At 40.5% G+C, this 16,646-nt stretch overlaps 1 long non-coding RNA gene across 1 annotated transcript; it reads right to left on the bottom strand.

Moving 5' to 3' along the window:
- Positions 1 to 463: 463 nt before the first annotated feature.
- On the bottom strand, positions 464 to 1,225 carry LOC144672268 (uncharacterized). Its single transcript, XR_013574091.1, has 3 exons — positions 1,003 to 1,225; positions 866 to 922; positions 464 to 777 (listed from the first exon to the last, which is right to left on the bottom strand). It is a non-coding gene; the product is annotated as an uncharacterized LOC144672268 (long non-coding RNA).
- Positions 1,226 to 16,646: the final 15,421 nt, after the last annotated feature.

Genomic DNA, 16,646 nt, shown 5'->3' with positions numbered 1-16,646 from the left:
TCCGATTAACTCACAGATCAACAGGATCCCGAGTGTTATACCGATCACAGGAGGGATGGAAATAATTTCAACTTCATGACCTTAAATAAATGTTAAAGACAGATTCAAAAGAGACACTGAATGCCTTGTATTTTAAACGGTCCATCAATCTGAAACACTCAGATTAACTTCAGAAATTGTTTAAAAAAATCACGAAAATATCAATAATAGCAGTCTATTCGGTGCATTAGCCTTGACAGGAATATTACTTTTTAATTAGACCAACCTGTGGGTGTGTACGGAGAAGCGGTCGACGACAAATCGGGACCTATGGGGTATGATGCAAAAAAAAACGATAGAACTTTAATTTAGAAATACATTTGTTGTTCATAACTTACGAATTCATGAGTCATATTCAGCGAACAATGAACAACCACTACTATCCCGGCCCCAGTCCACACCGTTCAGAACTACTCATACCGGAACAAATCACACTGGCGTCCACCTTGTGATCACACTTTGATTGAGCAGACGCTGAGGAAGGACAATTGGAGAGAAAGGATTAGCTTCCGGTACAACTCACCTCATCGAACAAGATATCACCTTCACCCTGGCCAAAAGCGGCCCCTCCGTTGGCCAATAGAGCAGAGCCACATCCCAGCTGTCTGCAGACAACATTGGCATCGGCCATATCCCAAGAGTCATCACACCCCGTGCCCCACGTGTTTTTGCACAATATCTCCACTCTCCCGGAGCAGTTGGTGTTACCTCCAACCAGGCGCAAACCTACACCCGAATCTGTCAACAAGAATCAATCATTATTATTTCTGCGGAAAAAATACAGGCACACAACTCAGCTAATTGGTGCAAAAAGATGAGTAATCACCTGATTCTCGACCGCAATCCTTTTCACTGTCCGGCTAACCCTTCGTTATCTTTCCTCCTGTGAGAGGAGACGTGCTGATTAATTTGGACAACAATGTGTGAACTAATACCCGCACATTGGATGGTTTATTTTGATACCTGAATAGGAAACTCCTGCATCTTCTCTGTGTCAACAGTAGTGTTGACCCCACGGGTCTGTCCGACACTGCCAAATGGCCGACTCGTGAAAATTACATTTCATCTCATTGAGCCAAATATGTCCCGATCCTTCTCCGAATGACCGAGCGGTATAGTCTATAGAAACCAGGGGGCCGCACTGTAACTGTTTACAGATCACCTCAGCATCATGGCGATCCAGTGCTTCCGAACACAATGTTCCCCAGGTCCCATTGTAGAACACTTCCGCGCTCCCCTCACAACGATGCTTTCCATTCACCAGCCTCTTTGTGTTCTATCAACGAAACAAGAAATCGCCAGATGGTTACAGTGATAAATGGAATAATGTCAACAGTGCCCCCTCAACCCAAATTGTGCCAGATGTGTTTACTGAATAGAGATAATTATTTCAGAAATGTAACAGAGGCACATGTAGAATTCAATTATACAATAAAGGATAATAAACACAGATTTCAAAAGAGCGAATTATACATTTACCAATTCATTGTATTACTTGAAGAAGTTTCAGTAACATTATACAGAGATAATAATATATATGTAATCCGCATGGAATTTGAAAAAAAATAATAACTTTCGAAAATTTATTCCACAGATGAATTAGGGCTGAGATCAGGGAATATGAAATTAATGACACGGTAGAAAAAGAAGATCCAACAAGGAACAACGTAGGATATCAATTATAATAGCAGGAGTCGGGGCTTGCTGTGCACATGAATTGATGATGGAAGTCACTTCTTCTTAAGATTAACATATAATATTTGCTAATTGGAATTGAAGTAAATGTTCAAAATGAACTACGGCTTGCAGTAAACACCAAGACAGATTCCACTAACTGCAAGCAGACGTTCAAAGACTGCAGGTTATGCGTGCCAGTGACGATTTTTTTTCAGTACCTATTAGAATAAAGGCATGTACGTTTGGTGGGGTGAATTGTACAGATGCCTTGACTGTGATGTTTGATAAACACACGAAGGGAAATAACAGAGTGGAACTCAGCTCGGGCCAGATGAAATCATATAAGACTCATGTGCAGAATAAGCAGCAGTCAGACGCGTTGAGCGGTATGGACAGTTCATGCGCAGTTTCTGCGCCATGCAGTAAAATACCATCTATATGAAGCTTCTCTTATAAAGGGAGTGAGTCCATGTAGGTCACCCTTACCTGAGCACATGATCTTCACATCTTCTTTTTGAGTACAGTCTTGCGAACCCCAATATGCAGAGGGACATTGCCAGAGAAACGATTACTCCCCTGAACAGTTCAAGCCTTCCAGCCAAACTGGACCTGACCCTGGTCCACAAGAGGCAGGAATTGTTACGTCCAATGCCTTTCCGCAAAGCAGTTGTTTGCAAACTACGTCAGCGTCTGCCAGGTCCCAGTAATCATCACAAACTGAGCCCCAGGTCCCGTTGTAATAAATCTCCACTCGGCCTGCACATGGACTTCCACCGTCTGACAGCCTTAACTGTTTGTGATCTGATGCAAAAAATACAGTATTTATCCTGATTTTTCGATTACGCATTTATCTCAAAGCTCAAATTAAACTATTCGATATTATCAAGCAAAAGTAATAAAGAACATTTAACTTGACTGTGACAGGTAACTGATTCTATGGTTGAAAACATGTATCTCAAATTACTTGAAGTAAACAATGTGGAGTGCACAAATATTTCAGATATTCCGACACCTGACTTCTACGATATTCTGGCTTGCAGTTCACCTATTGTGTGATCAATGCTGTGTGCGCTGTTTCAACGTCAATTCAACTTTTCGTATTCACCGTTCTACCCAAACTACTTAAGAACGTGAATTGTACACACCTTTTTTTTTCCCTGCACGTATCTCGAACTCTTATTTCACTCGATTTCTGAATATCTCGCTATTTTATATTAGTAATATGGAAAACAAATGCTGTAATACCTCAGGAGGTCTGGCAGTATCAGTGGAAAAAGAAATCAAGTTGGCGTTTTAGACAGACCTTTCGGAGAAGCTCAGCCTTCTGCTGTTGAAAGGCCTGAATGGGCCGCGGTATTTCAAGGATGGAATAATCCAGATACGCCATGAGCGGACTGTCGCCCTGTGCAGTACATGAACTGCAATTCTGTGAAAACGTTGTTAAAGTAAGACACAAATTCACACCAAGCTGTAACGCCTCTCCTGACACCACTGCGTCTCCCCCTCAAATCTCCCGCCGACCACGCGCGAACAACTGGAACACACTGTCCCAACCGTATAGTCAGAATTTCCTTTCTGATGGAAAATTGAAAATTCGGTCCTTAATAAATACGCAGCAAAAATGCATGTCCTGACTGTTGATCTGTTCTGTCCGTGCCCACTCTCTCCGCATTACCGCTCCAATATTAAGTAGTTTGATTAAAAAAACTCTAGGAACAATTGAAGTATATTCACACTTTCCTCCTTATTAGATATTTATATTTATATTCCTATAAAAGTGAGCTATTTATTCACCTGAACACAGAACCCCGACGCCTATACTCCCATTGAGAGACGAATTAATTGCAAATGAGCTGCAGTTGCGGAGATGCAATTCGTTTGCTCCGCACTGGACATCATTCAACCATACAGGCCCTTCACTCTCTCCATACTTTGATAAGTTATAAGCGGCAATTGCGACACCACATCCTAGGTGCCTGCAGACCACGTTAGCATCACTGATGTCCTAGAGGCTGTCCTGTACTCTGCCCCAGCGACCATTGTGGTAAATGTCCAACCGGCCATCACAGCGGCTTCCCCCATTCGTCAATCTCAGTGACCAACTTTCATCTACAAGAAGAAAACCATTGAGAGCAACGATTAAAGTTCAACAAAATAATGCACACATTATTCAATGTAACCTGGGCAATAATTGGTCAAATAAATGTTCTGTTCCTGCTGCCAAGTTGAAGCATATCACAGGGAGCCTGCTGAGCTCTCTGGGGCGGGACCGTGAGCAGCCAGCATTCGTGCTCCATTACTGGCGCAATGACAAAGGTGGAAGGAAGGATTTACTCCTGCCGATGAAGTTTAATGATGCTGCCTACATTCTAGCAAGTTGCCATCAACGGAGTAATATATTGATAATATTCAAATATCGCAGCACAACATACAAGGGATGGAACTGATGAAAAGGTCGCGGTAGAAATGGTGCATGAGATGGCTAATGAAGTTCATGTGACTCTGTGATCTGTTGTCATGGACTTATGGACTCAGTTCTGTGAAGAAAGGACAATTGGGTGCTTCCATGTGTTTCACATGAACAAATAATGGGGTGATGTCCGTCTGGTTTATTTGTTGGGCAGTCTGACCGAATTTGGCAAGGATTTTGGAACGGGCAGATAATGTTAGAGAGGAAAACCAATCTGCTCAGAAAACTAGAAACGAAATATGGCATTAAAGGAGGAAATAGAGTAGTCTTATTCAATAAAGGGCTAACAGGGATTGTAATAGAGCCCCAATTAGATTTACCGTTCAGGCGACTGAACATCCATTGTGGTACATAATTTTCGTGACGTGCAGGTATCCACCTCTGAAAATGATTCACGATCGAAATGGACAATTGGCTTAGACAAGTACAGGAATATGCAAAAACCCAAAAGCTCCCTGGGTGATAAAATAGATGGGGAGTATGGTGAAGCAGGCAAAAAAAATGCATGTAATATTGAATTTGGATAATGCAAGTGTTAACCACGATTAATGTACATTAGCCAGAGCGTATAGAAGAGTCCCACTAACATTAAAGTGGATCTTACAGTCTTATAATGCTGCTCAATGATGGTTAAAGAGTGGGCAGATGAAACAATGGAATTGTTAGTTATTTATAAAGAGGAAGAATTAGCTTCGGTAACTGATGTTGAACTTGACGGGACACATCGAATGGATGAGATGTAATCAAGGAGAATGACCAATGTCAGAGTCTAAATCGCCAGATAATGGCCATAATGTCGCAACCCTTCTTCAATGCCGATAGCTGTAGTTTACAAATACTAAACCCTTGTGCAAGAAAGGGTGTAAGGTTAAACGTAGTAACTACAGACCAGAAAGTTTAATTTTGGCTTTGGGAAAGCATTTTTTCATGGAAAGATACCTTGGGTCAGATGTAAGAGACCATTGAAACATTGTAGGTTAATTACCAAACCAGGCCGGATTAGTTAAGAGACAGTGGCATAGGACGGAATTGCTGGATTAATTTTATGATGTTACTGAGAGTGTTAATCAGGTTAATGCGATCGATGTTTTTTTAATGAACTTTCATATGACCTTCGGCAAAGTGCCACGAAAGATGCTTGTCAGAAATGCTAGCGCCTGTGGAATAAAATAATAATGGCTGCTTGGAGATGGAATTGCTGTTTGAAAAGGAACAGGATGTCGTGTTCAACGTTTCTATTTTCAATGCCGGAGAAATGGAACATTGCAGCTGGCGGGAAACTCTGATTTTCCGTTAATATATTTTCGTCACCCAGACTTGATTGTAAGGGGAACAATTTCAATTTTGTTTCATATTACACGGCATTTTGAATTGTTGTAAATTATGAAAAGGATCAATTTCAAGCGGACACTGAGAAGCTGTTAGAACGTGGGGGGAGGGGAGTACCAGATGAAATTCAGTTGAGGGAAGTTTCGGTTGTCCACATTTGTCGGATGTAAAGAAATTCATGTTTTAATTAGATAACCTTTTTTTCAAAACTATCGGACATCTCAACACAAGTTACAGTCATTGAATTGCATGGTGAGTTTTCGTCACTGTTGCAATGTAAGCAACGCCGCAGCCATAATGGGCGCAATAAAATCGCACAATCTGTCGTCTAATAATGACCAGATGAGCTGCGTTGTTTGATGTTAACAAGGGATAATATTGGATAGGACACCGGGGAAGACTCCCGGGTTTCCCTCAAAGTAGAGTCATGCTTAATATTTTTAGTAACTTTCACTAAAGAATGCAGATATGGCATCGATTTTACCTCTCACCTGGAACACGACAAATTTTAGAGGACAGCATTCCCTCAGCACTGCACTTCATTCTCAGACTTGACTTATCTGCGAAATAACTTGAGTCGGGCTGTATCAGGCCTTCTGCTTGAGAAGTGAGAGTGTTATTAAGTGAAGCAAGATTGTCACACGAAGGACGAGTAGTAGTAAAAATAAAGAACGGGATCATTTCTAAAGGAGAGTCAGCAGCTGAGGAACCTCGGCTGCATTTGCACAAGTCATTGTAGTTTACAGCGCAGGTTGCAAAAAGGCTATTATGGTTACGAGTTATTTGGTTTATTACTAAGGCACGGAGTATACTGCTGGGAAGTTATGATGATTCGCTTCAGCCGCAACTGGAGTAATTCATCCATTTATGCACTATACACTTTAGGGAGGGTTTGAAGACATTAGAAAAGATGCAGAAATGCGTAAAGAGGTGTGTACTGAGATGATAACCTTACTTTTTCTCCATAGTTTGGAGAAGCTACGAATATTCCATTTGGTGAAGGAACGCTGAAAACCTTAGGGCTCTGAACAAAATGAGACAGAAAAATTGTTCCCATTAGCGGAAGGATCAAGAGCGACCAGTACAGAGTTATGGTAATAGACAAAGGAAATGGTGAGGTAAGGATGCTTATTTTGCATGGCGTGAGTAATTAGTTTCTGCAATGCACTGTCTGAGAATGTGGTGGATGAGGATCTGCAATGCATGCCTGAAATTGTTGTGAATAAGGATCTGCAGTGCAATGTCTGAGAATGTGCTGTATTAAGATCTGCAATGTTCTGTCTGAAATTATGATGGATGAGAATCTGTAATGCAATGACTGAGAATGTGAGTGATGAGGACCTGGTATGCAATGTATGAGAATGTGCTGGAGAACGATCTGCAATACACTGTCTGATATTGTGGTGGGTGAGGATCTGCAATGCTCTGTCTGATAATGTGGTAGGTGAGGACATGCTGCACGCTATCTGACAAAGTGGTGGATGAGGATTTCAAATGCACTTTCTGAGATTGTGAGTGATGAGGATCTGAAATACACTGAATGAGATTGTGGTGGATGTGGATCTACAATGCACTGCTTTAGAATGCGGTGGATGTGGATCTGCAATGTATTGCCTGAGAATGTGGTTGGTGAGGATCTGCAATGCACTGTCTGAGAATGTGGCGGATGTTGATCTGCAATGCAATGCCTGAGAATGTGGTGGATGTGAATCTGCGATGCAGTGCCTGAGAATGTGGTGGATGTGGATTGTAATGCAATGCTTGAGAATGTAGTGGATGAGGACCTGCAACGCACTGTCTGAGAATGTGGGTGATGAGGATCTTTAATGCACACGTATGAGAATATCTGGATGACGATCTGTAATGCACTTTCGTGAAATGTGTTGGATGAGGATACGGGATGCACCTTCTGAGAATACGGTGGATGAAGATCGGAAATACACTGTCTGAGATTGTAGTGGATGTAGACCTGCAAGGCAATGTCTGAAAATGTGGCGTATGTAGTGTATGTATGTGGTGTATGTCTGCATTGCATTGTCTGAGAATGTGCTTATTGACGATCAGCAATGCACTGTTTAAGATTGTGGTGTTTGATGATCTGCAATGTACTGTTGGAGAATGTGGAGAATGAGTGTCTGCAATGCACTGCCTGAGAAAGTGAAGGATGAGGATCTGAAATGAGGGTGATGACGACCTGCTATTCATTGCCCGAGAATATGATGGATGAAGATTTGAAGAGCACCATCTAAGAAATTTGCTGCGAGGATCTGAAATGCACTGCCTGAAAATCTGGTGGATGAACATGAATCGTATATTTAAAAATATAAGTGGTCAGATATTTGAATGCAAAATAATGCAGGATTATTTTAAATTATCGGGTGTGTGACTGGGTGAGATAATTTTGCAGAGAACCTGCACAGAAAGGACAGGCCAAAAGGCTGCTTTCTGTGCTGCACAAGATTATCTTACTCCATGATTGAATAAAATGAGAGGACTCACCTGAACACATGACACTCGAGTCATTTCCATGTGAACAGTTAAAATTTTCCCCGAATGTCACCAGACACTCCGACAATCGGGATTCCTTCCCGCGGCACCTATAATTTTGCTTCCACTCCGGGCCGTTCCCTTCCCAAAGGGGCAGTTTCTCTGGATTTCCTTTACCGCCCCGCACTGAAGGTGCTCGCACACCACACTGGCGTCCTCTAAACCAAAGTGAACATCACACAGCATCCCCCACTGCTCTAAGTGCAGCACTTCAACACGGCCGGTGCACCTGTCCACACCACCAACCAATAGGGTTTCATGGCTCCCTGTTTTGTATAAAAATACAGACCAAAGCAATTTGAAAATCACCATGAGAATAATTAAATTGAAAAACGTAACAAAAAAGAAAAGGAGAAAATTAATAAGACCATTTTGCACTGCACTGTTTTCACATCTTACCGTTTGCTACCAACTGAAATGCTAAATGCTCTAAAAAGAACGTGTCTATTTGCTCAACGTTCACTTCTTACTTGTAGTTTATCATTTGAGTCATGAATGTTGTCCAGGATTTGCTGTGTGTGTTCCTGGGCTGCTTCCTAATTTGATGAATTGTGAATGGAGGTGAACACTGAGCAATCATTATCAAACAACTCCTCTTCTGAACATGGAATGTAAAGAGGGACAGCAATGAAACAGTTGAAGATAGTTCGACATTGATCAGTAACTTAGAAAGCGCAGTTTCCGTTTAATCTCCCTTGAGTTTAGTTTTCAAAGACTTATTCAGTTTTACAATTGCTGCCCTATGAAATAAATTCCAATAATGTGTTAAACTGCTGATGAATCAGTTCTGATGTTGATCAGGTGAAGTCCATGTCCCCGGATTTCTTGGGGGCAGGTTTGGAGAACTTTCTGCATTTCATCCAGTAATATAACCCTGTTAAGATTAATCGCTGTAATTGTGTCGTGCACTGCACTTAACATATTTGTTTAAAATCCTGTGCTTTTTTCGATCTCAATATCGAATAAATTTTGAAACGAATGGTCAGTGCAGTTAACATCGGGATCCTTTTTGCAGCTAATCCCCGTGCTGCCCCATGACTTAGACTCTTCCTATGCACAGAAACCTTCCTCCCAAATTCCCATTTCACAACGTGTAAAATATCAGCCCAAATATTCCGTCCTACGGCCTCTCGGAAACCAGAGGTACCACAGAAATGAGCATGCGGTCCCTGCAGAAGTATTGGCGCCTTGAAATATGTGTGAATAGCCCGGGAATATTCAACTTCATTTAGGGAATTCCCCTACTCCCTGGGATAGTTAACAAATGAGCTTGGATCAAATACTGCGGCGTGCTCTGAGGTTCTCCCTGGGTTCGTTAGCCAGTGAATTTATGAAGGGAGGGGGAAAAAACAAGGCATTAAGAGCCGGGAACTGAGCAATCGGGCTCCACAATCGCTCTCACTGAATCCCTCAACAGCATCCCGAACCATCCAGGTGAGCAGCGAGGGAGAGGGTATTTTGTTTGCGGGATTTTCCCAACATATTCCCTCTCCTCGGAAGGTCCAGGTCACCTCAGAGCAAGAAGCCAGCAGCGATACAAAGCGGGGCACAACGTGCCACTCCGGTGTGAGCTTATTTTTAAAATTAAAACCATTTTTGAAATGAATTTATTATACTCATAGATTCTAATTGAATAAAACATTAAGTCCAAATGGACTATCCTGACCTAACTGTCATTTTTCAGCTATGAGCAGTCCCAAAATAGCATTTCCGCCATTATTCCAGGGGAAATAAATCAGACCCGACGTGCGATGAGAGCAGAAAATATGTTTGCACCTGTGCATATCGCGCTGGCATCAGCCGTGTGTGAAAAGTAATAGTGACCCCAGTTAGCAGAACAGCATTACCGCAGGGGGGCCTCGTTCCCGCTGCACTGAACATTCCACGTCACAATGGGTCCGGTGCCTTCCCCAAAGTGACCTCCGCCCGATGCAGAGACCGCGGTCCCGCAGCCCAGCTCCCGACACACAACAGCGGCGTCCTGCTGGTCCCAGCTGTTACCAGGCACAGTCCCCCACTGCCCCCTGTAGTGAATCTCCACTCCTTTTGCGCACCGACTGCTCCCGTTCGCCAGTATCAGTTTCACTTCCTCTGCAAAATACAATAAAATGGGCAGAATTACAACCTATTTAATCCACCAGCCCCAACTAACCGGTCTCCACTTTCTTCAGGTCAGAGCAGGAGAATTTACATAATTTACCCACAATTTCCCATTGAATTATATCAAAAGTGTCAAACACAAGGTTATAATTGTATTCAACCCTTTATACGAATCGGTAATAAGTGGGAGAGATGCCCCTTCTGGGACATTTGGTCAATACGTTCAGAATATATTCCAACCCCCAGAGACCAGGAGATGGACGTGACTGTACACGCTAACTGACTGATTGGCGGAGAGTGAGATCCAGCCAGGGGGCAACTTGGAAGCTCCTTCTCAAAGACAGCCCCACCCTCCCCCAACCACCAGAACTGTAACGTCACGTGACCTCTATCTCTGGCTGGATGTAATTCGCGAATTGGTTGCCCATTTGAGATCGGTAGCAGTATCAGTTGTTATTGACCTTCACCTCCCCAGTCATGGTCGCTCTGCATTAGGCAGCAATTGTCCCTCAACAGTGTTAAATTATGAAAGATTATCGGACTCCAGGAAACATTCCATTCCACCCTGAAATGCATTGGGAGAGCGAGTTAATCATTGATGAAATCGGTACTGGAATTGTCTCCGACAGTTTGTTTTAATTGACGGAGAGTGCACAGGAAGATATCAGATAATATGAAAATTGCAAGTTATTAACTGATGGATCAGCCTGACTGCTCCCAGTTCTGCCTGAAATGAAATGGAATGTTGAGAATTAAAGTTTCATGGGATAAGAAAACAATGAAACGGCCAGAAACGTTATTTCTCAAAAGCAACAGCGAGAATATATTGTCCTTTTTTGAATATAAGGTTTGCAGTAACTTGGTGCTAAAATAATTCACAAACATCCACGTTTCCATTATTATCTGAAGGTAGATTTCCCGTCGATTTTCGAAAGAAATAACCCCTCGGTTTTTGATTTCATCTGGTCTCCATAACTAATGAAGCATCCAGTACAACCTCAGCAGCAAGTTCGTGTTATTAACCGGTCACCGTTTACCCAGGAGATTCCGAAAATACCCCAGTACACAGATCACCCTTTCACCATCTAAAGTCCCTCTAACATACTATCGATGATATCTTTACATCACCCACCTTCGGCGCCCGATAGCATTGTGACCTGCATGTTTCTTGGTCACTTTCCATTTGTTGCTTTCACACCATTGACTGTGCGTTAAAATGTGTTCGGGTTTTGATTTTAACCAGGAGGATTTTCGGCTATATTTATACTCCCTGCTAAACGTTTTATAAAACATCTCATATGGATTCCCGCCCTCAGTTTGATTTCTGCAAACCCGCATGATTTATGTAATCCCTGCACAAAGCCAGCGCCTACCTAGACTATATAATTCAGGAGTTTGTTGGTGTAGTTATTGTTTGCCTTGGTAATTGCAATGGCAAAAATACTCAAGAAGCTGCACACCAGCTAGGTCATAACAATCTCCTTGATTGGCAGTCCAAACATCTCCTCATTAATACCTCATGTACAAGATGCACAAGATATGAATGCATCCTAAATCCTGATATAAAGCGGCATAAAAAGAAACGAGTTTGAGAATTCAGATCTGATATCTCATTAACTACAAGACCCTATGTAAAAACAAGTATGAAGCATTTGGAAATGGTGGACAAACATACATGTTCACGCAAATAATATCCACATAAATGTCTGCCTTAGTAAACTTGATTTTAATTTAAAAAATATATGACACTCCACCCACCAATAAAAATAAATAATCAAGCATGTTCACAGGTTAATTCCTTGGAAAATGTGAGGTCTTGTGCTCTCCTCAGCTTTCATCATGCAATTAATATTCATTAGAACCATAATTATCCAAACACAAACAACATTGATCGATTTCAATTTACAATTTAACTTTGCAAAATTTACAGTCATTGTCCATATTTCCAAAGTTCAAAAGTCTATTTGAAATCTTTCAGCTCATTATAGCACACAGCATTCAGAAATCTCTGCCACAGATAAACATCTTTTTGAAAAAATGCGTGTGCAGGTTCAGTTGGCAGGAACCACAACTTTAACAGGCTTTGTCCATTCAGCCAGTTAACTTACATCCCAGAATATTATACATGCTTCTCTAAGAGTAAAGGCGTTCTGCTTCTAGCAAACTGGGTTTAGAAACATTTGCACTTGACTCGTCTTTGTCTGTGCAAGAGCAGCAGGGTTGAAATTAAAACTAACGGACCCCGTATTTGAGTTGGATTCTGGATTAAATCGAAATGTGATATGTATTTGGTCGCGTATTCAAAGTTTTTGTTAAGCGGATGCAAGTTACTATTTAGATATCGCAGTTATTATTAGAATTGGATTTATTATTTCCCTGTTTGATGTCTAATGAACGATAATTGAAGCAGTCCGTAATATGCATTCAATGAAATTTCTACAAATTAAATAAACCCTTCAAAGCTAGCTCCGTCTAATCCCACATATTGCAAATTTGAACACAATAGGCCCCCTTTTAGGGAATTGAACCTGATTAGCGCTTGGTTTGTGAAAATTATTATGGATAATAGAAATTTCATCTTTTGCCTCCTTTCTGCGCTCAGCAGGAAAGCTTTGTTAAATTAGCGACACAGTTAGGATTTTAGAATTTAAACGTCTTTATTATTTGTTTTTTTAAACATAAAGTAAATAGCCAGTATAAATGTATTTCAGAAAATGAAAAATGTATCTGATAAAAATACTCGAATTTATTCCCTGTCAGTAAACCAGAATTTATTTTTGTTCCTTCGACTGACAAAGCAGCAAAAAAAAAACCCTCGGCCCGATGAGAAGTAATTGAAAAAAACTCATCAATTCCTGAGATCCCCTTAACTCTACGTAAAAGTTATCGGGAACGTGGAAGAAGGAGGAGAAAACTTAATAATTTCCTGACCCTGTGCATGTAAGAACTATGAAGTAGAAACACCAACTTCAGATCACATGGACATAGTTTTGAAGAAAATAAACGCTAAACAAAACTCAGAGCAAATGCGTAAATATAAGAACATGCTTAGCTACGTAACTGATTGGAGATTGCAGTTAATAATTATACTGATGGTAAACGCTAATTCAAGCAATGTTGATGCTGATGATGATTAATATTTTATTATACATTATTCTGAAATTGTGTCCAACCCTCTAATGCTGAATAAAGCATTTAAATGCTTCTTATTTCACTTTATCTCAAGTAGGCTGGACCGCATAATATACTGATGAAAATCAGTTACTGTAGCATCTGCATTGGTTCATTCACCAGTGAGTGCAGCCCTGACTCGGATTCTGTACTCATTGAGTTAATTTACATTCCAGACACTGATACGTTCCATTCTAACAGCGAAGGTCACCGCTCCTTATACGCTGACTTCAAACACCAGTTTAAAATTGCATGCCCAGTCCGCTGTTTCTGTACAAGAGGAATACAGATCAAGATAAAGCAAACTGCTGGGAGTGTGATCACGTTCGACGTTTTGTCACCCAAGCCTCAGTTTCAGTTGGAAATAAGTTAATCAGCTGTAAAACATGTTACCCCAGTTTACGGCCTCAGAAAGCAATGGACAACATTGGGACTTTGGTTTGGTGGATTTAAAATTAAACACATGTGCAATGTGTCTACTGGCTCAGAATCCAAAACAATTAAATTAACTATTTCACGATTCACTTCCACAATCCGAATTAATCACGAATTTAAGGAAAATATTCCAGTTTTCGACAAAGCATTTTGTTCAATACTGGATATGTGAAAATAATTGCTGGAGCAATGTATAATACATGCCTCCAGCAGTTCTTTGACTTAGAAGACATGTTGCTCAAATCAATTACATTGTCTAGCGATGGTATTTTGACCTCACCCATGCTCGACGCTCGATGACATGGTGGTATGCATGTTTCTTGGTCACTTTCCAAATGTTGGTATCACACCATTGACTGTCCGTTAACATTATCCAAATTGGTTTTGTGTATTTATTTTAACCGGAAGGATCTTCTGGTATCCCTACATTCCCTGTCTAAGGTGTTATAGAACTTCTCACATTGATTCGCGCCCTCTGTTGGATTTCTGCAAACCATTACATGATTTTTTGCAATCCCTGCACAAAGCCTGCGCCTTCCTAGAATATATAAGACAGGAGTTGGTTGGAATGGTCTTTGATTCCCTGGTTATTGGAAGTCGCAAGATAACTCAAGAAGCTGCACGCCAACTGTGTCATAGCAACCCCCTTAATCGGCAGTCCAAACATCTCCTCATTAAGTACCTCATGTCCAACATGGACAAGTTATAAATGCGTCCTGAAGTCTGATACAAAGCGACATAAAGAGAAACCAGTTTGAGAGTTCAGATCTGATATCTCATTAAGTACAACAAGATCCTATGTAATGAAAAAGTATGAAGCATGTGGAAAAGGCTGACAAACATTCAATGTCACAGAAATAATGTCCATATAACTGTCTGCCTTAGAAAACCGATATTAATTTAAAAATATTTCCCCCCCCACCCAAAAAAAAAAGGAAACGAATAATCACGCATGTTCACAGGTTGATTCCCGGGAAAAATGTGAGATTTTATGCTCTCCTCAACTTTGAGCGAGGAGTTAATACTCATTATAACCATAATTATCCTAACACAATCAACATATTGCGATCACAATTTACAATTTATCTTTGCAAAATTAGCAGTCATAATTTCAAAATTCAAAACATTATTTTAAATCATTCACGTCATTATAGCACTCAACAGTCCCAAATCTCTGTCAATGATTAACATCTGTATTTAAAATATTTGCGCGGGTTCAGTTGGCAGTAAATGCAACTTTAACGGGGTTTGTACAGTCAGTGATTGACCTTACATCCCAAAATGTGATCCCTGCTTCTGTAAGGGTAAATGTGCTCTGCTTCAAGCACTCTGAGTTTATAATTAATTGCAATCGACACTGCTTTGCCTGTGCAAGAGCCGCTGGGGAGATATTAAAACTAACTGTCTAGTTATTGGAGATGTATTCTGGATTGAATCAAAATGTGATATGTATTTTGTCGCGTATTCAAAGATTTTGTTAAGCAGAGGCAAGTTACTATTTAGCTGTCGCAGTTATTAATATAATTGTATAACTTAGTTTCCCTGTTTGATGTCGAATGAACGGAAATTAAAGCAGTCTGTAATATGCATTCAATGACTTTCTACAAGTTAAATAAACAATTTCAAATCTCGCTCCATCTAATCCCACATGTGCAGATTTGAACAAATTAGGACCGCCTTTGGGGAATTGAACATGATCTGCGCTTGATTCGTGAAAAGGATTCTGGCTACACAAATAGGATTTTAGAATTGAAACTTTTTTTCTTTGTATTTCTTTAAAATTAAAGTAAATAGCCAAAGTAAACGTGTTTCGGTAAATGAAAAAAATGTATCTGATAACAGTTCTCGAATTTATTCCCTGTCAGTAAACGGGAATTTATTTGTGTGCCTTCGACCGACAAAGCGGCAAAAATACGAAAAAAAATCCCCACGCTGATGAAAAGTAATTGAAAAAAAAAATCCCGAGATCCCCTTAACTCTACATAAAAGTTATCGGGGACGTGAAAGGAGGACGAGAAAACTTAATAATTTATTGACGCTTTACATGCAATAGGTATGAAGTAGAAATACTGACTTCAGACGAAAAGGTCATAGGTTAGAAGAAAATAAAGGCTAAACAAAATTCAGAGCAAATTCGTAAATAAAAGAACATTTTTAGCTAGGTAACTGTTTGGAGATTGCAGTTAACAATTGTACTCATGGCAAAAGCTTATGCAAGCAATGTTGATGCTGACAATGATTAATATTTTATTATAGTCTGTTCAAAAGTCGTGTCCACCCCGCAAATGCTGAAAAAAAAAACATTTGCATCCTTCTTATTTAACTTTATCACAAGTAGGTAGGTTTGACCGTATTTAAACCGAGGAAAGTCAGTTAATGAAGTATCTGCATTGGGTCATTCATCGGTGAGTTCAGCCCTGACTCGGATTCTGCACTCATTGAGTTAATTTACATTCCAGTCTCTGATACATCCCATTGGAACAGCGTCGGTCTCCTCTACTTGTCCGCTGAAATTATGAATTTATAATTGTAACCGAAGAGACACACTGGAATCAGCAAAAAACTGAACCAAAGCATCGACATAAAAGTGAACCAAAAATATCAGGCAGGTGGAAGGAAGTAAAGGCACAAGACTCTATACCTCATTAAACACCACATGGGACCGTGAAAAAAAAATAGAATTCGGAATAAATTTGAGCCGACCAACTTTTGACAGAACCCTACAAAATAAACAATTAAATGCGAATTTTAGCCTTCGTACAATGTGGTCATAACTTGGAAGCATGTACTAACAAATTAATCAGGAACATTGATAAATGCCATTTCCCACCAGTTAAAGGAGTTGCAGTAACAATATATTTGGAGAATGCACTTAATC

This window comes from Cetorhinus maximus, chromosome 36 (assembly GCF_964194155.1).
Source record: "Cetorhinus maximus chromosome 36, sCetMax3.hap1.1, whole genome shotgun sequence".
In the NCBI taxonomy this organism is placed as follows: domain Eukaryota; kingdom Metazoa; phylum Chordata; class Chondrichthyes; order Lamniformes; family Cetorhinidae; genus Cetorhinus; species Cetorhinus maximus.
Note: the sequence above shows the minus strand (reverse complement) of the source record. Positions and strands in the feature narration are given on the sequence as shown.